Source organism: Carlito syrichta, unplaced genomic scaffold (genome assembly GCF_000164805.1).
Source record: "Carlito syrichta isolate Samal-C Ts95f unplaced genomic scaffold, Tarsius_syrichta-2.0.1 Scaffold311707, whole genome shotgun sequence".
Classification (NCBI taxonomy): domain Eukaryota; kingdom Metazoa; phylum Chordata; class Mammalia; order Primates; family Tarsiidae; genus Carlito; species Carlito syrichta.
This window is the reverse complement of record NW_007255803.1, coordinates 239,098-247,031: the sequence shown is the minus strand read 5'-3', so window position 1 is coordinate 247,031 and position 7,934 is coordinate 239,098.

Genomic DNA, 7,934 nt, shown 5'->3' with positions numbered 1-7,934 from the left:
TTTTTTTTTTTTTTTTTATTATAGAGAAGAAGTCTCACCAAGTTGCCCAGGCTGGTTTCGAATACGTGAGCTCAGGCAATCCTCTCACTTCGGCCTCCCAAGACTATAGGTGTGAGCCAACGTGCCTGGCCCTTATTTTTGGATAATAATTTTATTTTTAAATTTTTTTATTGTACAGACGAAGTCTTGCCAAGTTGCCCGGGCTGGTCTTGAACCCATGGGCTCAGGCAATCCACTCGCCTCAGCCTTCCAAAGTGCTGGGATTACAGGCTAAGCCACTGAGCCCAGCCTGGATAACAATTTTTAAAAAAATTTCCAAAAGATGTTCATGATATATTTGTTTATATGTTCATGATATATATATATTTTAAAAACCACCCAATCTGAACAGTATAACCCCAGTTTTGGGAAAAAATATTTGTATATGTAGTAAAAAGTTTTTTTAAAAATCGCTAATGGGACTATCCCTGATTGTGGGGTAGATTAAGGGAAACTGCCATTGCTTGAATGCTTTACATTATGTATATATTTCTTTTGCTATTGAAGACAATAATGATGGTTTTATTTCCTTTTTTACTGTTTTCATATTTCTTTTCATTCAAGAGTCACCTATTCATGCAATAATATTTACTTAACATCTGCTATGTGCCTGAAATTCTTTTTCTTAAGCTCATGGTCTGGTGGGAAGACTCACAAGAAAACAATGTATTAATAGTTTGTGAGGATATAGAATGCAAAGCATCATGGGATCATCCATATGCCCAGAGAGTCTAGGAATGACCAGAGAAGTTTTCTCAGAGCAGGTATTGCTTATGCTGAGTCTTGAGGGATGAGGAGGAGTTTGCCAGTTGGACTGGGTGAGGAAGGGCATGGCAGAGACAGAGAACCCCGTATATAAAAGCTCCTTTTATAACAACACAGAGGAGTAAAAGAGGATATCCTGCTCATGCACATTAAATAGGTCAGTATGGTGGAAGCATAAGGAACTTGGGGAGAAGATGAGCTGGAGAAACAGACATCTAGAAACAGTAAGAAGGCTTTGAGGGACTTGCATGGGATAGAGTGCAGGCATTGCTGCCCCGCTCAAGAGCCAAGAAAACTGAGTCACAGAGAGGTTAAATGACTTGCCCATGGCCACATTAGGGGATGAGGCCAAACTGGAACACAGCTTGAGGCTTTTATGCTTCGAACCACAGTGCCTCCTGGGCCAGGCCCCATCCTTGGGAGTTTTGATGTTCTGGCTTGAACCACTTTGAGCCATTAGGAAAGAAGAAGAGGGCTGACCCCACAGTAGGCTCTGACCACACCGGCCACACGCTTGGCACACCCTTAGCAGAAACCACAAAAGAGATGTCTTCAAGTGAGTGTTTCTCAGAAAATGGCATGTATACACCCAATCTTGAAGTTGATGGGCACCCTTCAGAAATGATGGAGAGGCGAATTTCCTGGCACCCAACCATCCTGGGAAGCTACTTTCAATCTTTGCTGACAGGATTAAGTGATACTTAAGCGTCCTGTTCCCCAAGACAGAAAGCCACGGATGTAGCAGGAACTCAGATCCAGTGTTTCCTTCCACACAGGCTTTTGAAGGAAGACCTGATTCTCACCCTTACTCTAATGCTTAAAATGAAAAGAATGATAATTCCATGTGTTGGCAAGGAAGTGGAGCAACTAGAGCTCTTGTATAGAGTGGTTGGGATATAAAATGGCCCAATCACTTTGGAAAACTGTTTGGCAATACTTAATAAAGTTACACATATTTCTTACAAAGAAGAATGTTCATCACATTGCTATTCAAAATAGCCTAAAACCGGGGGGAAGAAATCCAAATATTAATCAATAGGAGGATGGATAAATAAACTGAGGTGTATATTCATACAATGGAATACTATTTAGCAGGAACAAGGGAGAAACGTTGATACAGCCATGTGGGTAAATCCACAGATACACTATACAGAGTAAAAGAAGCCAGATACAAGACTAGGAGTCCATTCATATGACGTTCAAGGATAGGTAACATAAATCTATGAGGACTGGTTACCTTGAAGGTTAGGGGGTATGAGTATTTGCTGGCAAGGGGCATGAAGAAACTTTGAAGAGTGATGGAAATGTTTTGATCTTGGGTGGTGGCTACATGGGTGTATACATATTAAGCATATGTAAGTTATAGGTTGATAAATTACTATGTATATGAGAGAGAAGGAAAGAAGGAGGGAAGAAGGGAGGAAAGGAGGGAGAGAGAGAAAAAAAGGAAGGAAGAAGGACGGAAGGAAGGAAGAATTAAAAAGAAAATATAAAAGAAAGTAGAAAAGTCCTGATTCTGGTTTCTGATTCTACCCTGTAACCTTTGGGCAATTTCCTTATCATTTCTGAGCCCCTTTCCTCATCTATAAAATAGAGATAATAATACTACCTCTCTCATAGGGTGGTTTTGAGAGACAAATGAAATTTGAGAGTCAAATGAGAAGACTCACAAGAAAACAATGTAGTTTGTGAGGATGTGTAATACAAAGTATTATGAGATCAGCCATAAAAATCTCTTACCAAGAGCCTGAAAAATACTAAAAGTTCAGGAAAAAGTTATTCTTACTGTTGGTTCCTCACTTACCATCTCCTCCACCAGGAACTGGCCACTGAAGCCTCATCCTAAAAAGAAAAACATGGTTCCTGTCCCAGGGTTATGTCTGATTCCTAGGCAGAACTCCCAAACCCCGTATCATTAAGTGCTTGTAGAATTCATGAGGCTCCAGTGACTAGAAAGAAGTTTCATCGAGTTCTGAAGAGGAAGCAGCAGTGGCAACTGATAATCTGTGACCTGAATATAGCTATCCATTATCTCACTGTGGTTTCTTGTTTCCCTGACAGAGGAAACGCCCACAACTTTCTTGAAGTTATTCTAAACACTCAGTTCCTTGTTTGACTCTGACAGGGTAATGTTACCCCTGGGCGCGCCTGAGCTTTGGGCTGTGGCCTCCCGGTCAGCCTCCAGCTCAGCAGCCAACCTTTGGAGCAGCCATCCCCTCCACTCGGGGCCCAATGACAGGAGCAGACTAGGAAAGAGGCCAACGGTATCTACAGCTGTTAGACGAGAATAGAAAACAAAGCAAGAACCTTAAATACAGCATCCACTTTTTGTTCCTCTTCAAGAAACCAGTCAAGCAGAACTGACATGCTGAGGAGTGTGTCACCAGTCACTTCTTATCATCACTAGTTTCTAAATGACACAATTGCTTCTACAATCATAGCTCTCTGCATCCTCAAACTCCTGGACTCAAGTGATCCTCCTGGACTCAAGTGATCCTCCCACCTTGATCTCCTGAGTAACTGGGGCTACAGGCACAGGCCACCTGCCCAACCCATTTTAATTTTTTTGTAGAGATGGGGTCTGGCTGTGTTGCTGAGGCTAGTTTCAAACTCCCGAGCTCAAGCAATCCTCCCACCTCGGCCTTCCAAAGTGCTGGGATCAAAGGCATGAGACATGTATCTCTGTACTCCAACCCCTGGAGAGCAGGACCCTGTCTCAGAAATGAAAAACAAACAAAATCCAGGAGGCTCCCAGCCAAATGACAAAGTAGATAAAGTATCTGACCAGGTATGGTGGCTCACAGCTGTAATCCCAGCACTTTGGGAGGCTCAGGCAGAAGGTTTGCTTAAGCCCAAGAGTTGGAGACCAGGCTATGCAACATAGTGAGACCTTGACTCTACAAAAAATTAGCCAGGCATGATGGCACATGCCTATAGTCCCAGCCAATCTGTGGGCCGAGGCAGAAAGTTGAGCCTCAGCCCAGGAGGTTGAGGCTGCAGTGAGTCATGATTGAGCTACTGCACTCCAGCCTGGGTGACAGTGAGACTCCGACTTAAAAAAAAAAAAACTTCAAAGTTTCAAAGTAGGCAAAGTTTCTTTTTCTTCCCCCTTCCCCTGGCCACCCTCTGCCCACTGTTTCTACCAACGTTTTTATGACAACATATCACTTATCTCTATATCTTCTGAGTCATTCATTCTGAAGAAATAAGCATTTCATGCATTCCTCTCTTAGGAATACATATATTTTTAAAGCAGAACCTTGAGATACAATGCTTAAATCAGAGGACTACATTTCTAACTGACCATCTGTGGCGGGGAGAAGGCCTCTGGGCTCTCTCTGGTCCCCTGGCGGCCACCACTTCTGTTTAGTGTTCCAGACGTGGATGGCGTGGCAATGACTCTAGTTTAGAAGTTGTTTTTTTTTTTTTTTCTGAAGAGGAACAGGAAGGTGAAACTCCTGCAATTTGCTTAGAACAAAACAGGGATGCTGTAAAAGCAGGTGATGCAAAGCCCAAGAAAATACGTGTAGAAAAGCTGCTCTCCCATGCCCCAGAGCTTGAGCACAGAGCAAGAAGGTCTCTAAGGAAGTTCAGAGGAATGAAGAACTCAGGGATTCTGAAGTGCGGTGGAAGAGACACCAGAGTAGCAAGGACAGAACCAGTCTTCTGAAGGCTTGACTCTGCCACTAGACCGTTGAGTGCTGAGCAGTCACTTAACCTGTTCCAGGTTTATTCTCTTCAATTAAAATAATAATAATAATAATAATATCTCAGGCAGGCTGGGCACGGTGGCTCAAGCCTGTAATCCCAGCACTTTGGGAGGCCGAGGTGAGAAGATTGCCTGAGCCCACGAGTGCGAGAACAGCCTGGGCAACTTGGCGAGACCTCATCTCTACGATAAAAATAAAAAAATTAGACAGGCGTGCTAGAGCATGCCTGTAGTTCCTGCTACTTGGAAGGCTGAGGGGGAAGGATCACCTGAGTCCAGCAGGTCGACACTGGGGTGGCCATGAGCAAGTCACTGCACTCCAGCCTGGGTTATGGAAGAATACACACTAAGATGTTGATGGTGGTGCTCTTTGGGTGTGGGATTACAGGTGAATTGGTGAATTTGGTTACTTCTTAATGCCTATTCTTGGTCAGGGTTTAAACAGGAAGCAGAACCACTAGGAATGGCTTAGAATAAGATGTTTCTTGTGGGGTTTTGATGTTATGCAACTGTTGAAACTGGTTAAACAGTTTGAGTACAACTGTTGCTTCTGCTTCTGGTGCTGGGTCTGAAGTTGGAAAGAATATACAGGCATGAAGTGTGGACGAGCAAGGACAAATTGGAACCCGAAACAAGAGGGGGACACCACAAGGATGAACTGGAACCCGCCTCAGTCTCTCACCGCCTCTAAAGCCTCCTACTTCAATGACGTGGGTGACCTGCGGAAGTTGCCAGGTCCTGTGTCATGGGTCTGAACCCAGATTTGGTGCAGGAATTGAAAATGCTAAACAACAACAATAACAACAAAACTCATCAATAAGGGTACCTGCACAATGAATATTTATATACCTAACCCTGAATTGTACCCCACAATTTTAAAATAAAAATTAAAAGAGGAGAAAATAAAAGAAAGAGAAAATGCTGAAGGAAGAGCTCTCAGGGGAGCTGAAGTGGGCTCCACCGCTATCCCCTGGTGACAGGGTGAGCCAGTGGATCTGAACACTGTGAGTTATCACAGCGCCTGACTCTACACTGACCTTCTGAGCACAAATATGCTTGCCTCACTTCTGCCCGCCAAATCTTCTGCAAATTTTCCTGTGGTCAGCCCTAGCCCAGAACCATTCAGGGAAAGGAATTCTGAAAAACATTGTTCCAGTTTAGCAAAATTAACATAGTACAAAGCCACCACAATTCTTTTCTGTCGTTGCCAAACCTTCTTCAATTAGCATGTATTATTTTAATAACCAGAAGAAAAAAAAAATTTTTAAAAGTTCCTATAAGCCGGGCTCGGAGGCTCAGCTGTAATCCCGCGCTTTGGAGGACGAGGTGAGTGGATTGCCTGAGTCCGCGGGTTCAAGACCCGCCTGGACAACTTGGCAAGACCTTATCTCTACAATAAAAAAAATAAAAATAAATTAGCCAGGCATGGTAGCGCATGCTTGTAGTTCCAGCTACTTTGAAGGCTGAGGTGGAAGGATCGCTGGAGCCCAGCGGGTCGAGGCTGCGGTGGCCAGGAGCGGCCACTGCACTCCAGTCTGGGCGACAGAGTGAGACTCCAACTAAAAAAAAAAAAAAGTTCCTATAATATCAAAATGGCTAATAAATATACGAAAAGGTACCCAATTAATCAGCAGAAAATGCAAATTAAAAATACAATAAGGCTGGGACTCAGTGGTTCACACCTATAATCCCAGCAATACGGGAAGGGAGGCGAAAGGAAGGCCTGAGCCCAGGGGTTCGAGACCAGCCTGGGCAACTTGGTGAGACCTCGTCTCTACAACACATCAAAAAATTGACTGGACCTGGTGGTGCATGCCTGTAGTTTCAGCTACTTGGAAGGATGAGGTGGAAGGATTCCCTGAGCCCAGCAGGTCGAGGCTGCAGTGGCCATGAGCCTGGGTGACAGAGTGAGACTTCAACTCAAAAAAAAAAAAAAAAAAAAACACAAAAACCAGTAAAGAAAAACAATATGGGCTGAACTCGTTGGTTTAGTCCATAATCCCAACACTTTGAAAAGCCAAGGTGAGTGGATTGCCTGAGCCAATGGGTTCGGAACCAGCCCGGGTAACTTGGCGAGACTTCGTCTGTACAGTAAATAAAAAATTAGCTGGGCGTGGTAGTGCACGCCTGTAGTTCTGGCTACTTGGAAGGCTGACATGGAAGGATCACCAGAGCCCAGCAGATCGATGCTGGGGTGGCCGTGGGTGTGCCACTGCACTTCAGCCTGGGCGATGGAGTGAAACTCCAATTCAAAAAAAAAAAGAGAAAGAAAGACAGTATGATAACAATATGATATTCTTGCACAGTCACCAGAATGGCTAAAATGAACAAGACAAGAGTAAGTATTGGTGAGGATACAGAGCAACTGACACTCTCATACTAGTGAGAGTATACATTGCCACAACCGCCTTTGAAAAGTCATTTGACAATATCTATCAAAGCTGAGTACATGTATACAATGTGATAAGCAAACATATTTTGAGAAAAGTGTATATTCATATACATAAAGACATATACGAGGATGTTCATAGTGGCACTATTTGTAATAGCTAAAAACTGAAAACAATTCGAATGTCCATCAACAATAGAATAGATAAATAAGTCATGGTATAAAAAATGTGGTACATATACATGATAGAATACTACACAGCCATAAAGAAGGACAAAATTATGGACTTCGCAGCAAGTCCATAATTTGGATGAATTTGGAGTCTATCATACTCAGTGATCTATCACCGTAACAAAGAACTGAGTGCCACATATTCTCACTCATAAGTGGACCCTGAACACCTATCATAATACTACAAAAAAGGGATTGGCAGTAACAGGACACTGCTGGGGGCAGGGCAGGGGGACATAATATCAATAAGGGTGCCTGGTTCTAATCCAGGCTAGGTGAGGTCCGATGGGAGGCCCAAAGCTTCACCTGTACCTAACCTAAACCACTTATGTACGTAATCCTGACTTGTACCCTACAACTTTAAAATAAAACAAAATTTGAAAATAAATAAAGCAGCCGGGCTCGGTGGCTCAGCCTGTAATCCCGCGCCTTTGGGAGGCTGAGGTGAGTGGATTGCCTGAGCCCGCGGGTTCGAGACCCTCCGGGGCAGCGAGACCTCATCTCTACAATAAATCAAAAAATCAGCCGGGCGTGGTAGCGCATGCCTGTAATTCTGGCTACCTGGAAGGCTGAGGTGGAAGGATCGCCGGAGCCCAGCAGGTTGAGGCTGTGGTGGCCGGGAGCAGCCACTGCACTCCAGTCTGGGCGACAGAGAGAGACTCCAACTCAAAAAAGTATATATAGTAAGTGGAAGAAGTCAGACTCAAAAGAACACATATTTATGACACCATTTATGTCAAGTTCAAAAACAGGCCAAGTTAATCTATACTGTTAATCTTTGGATAAAGATTACAAGGAAGA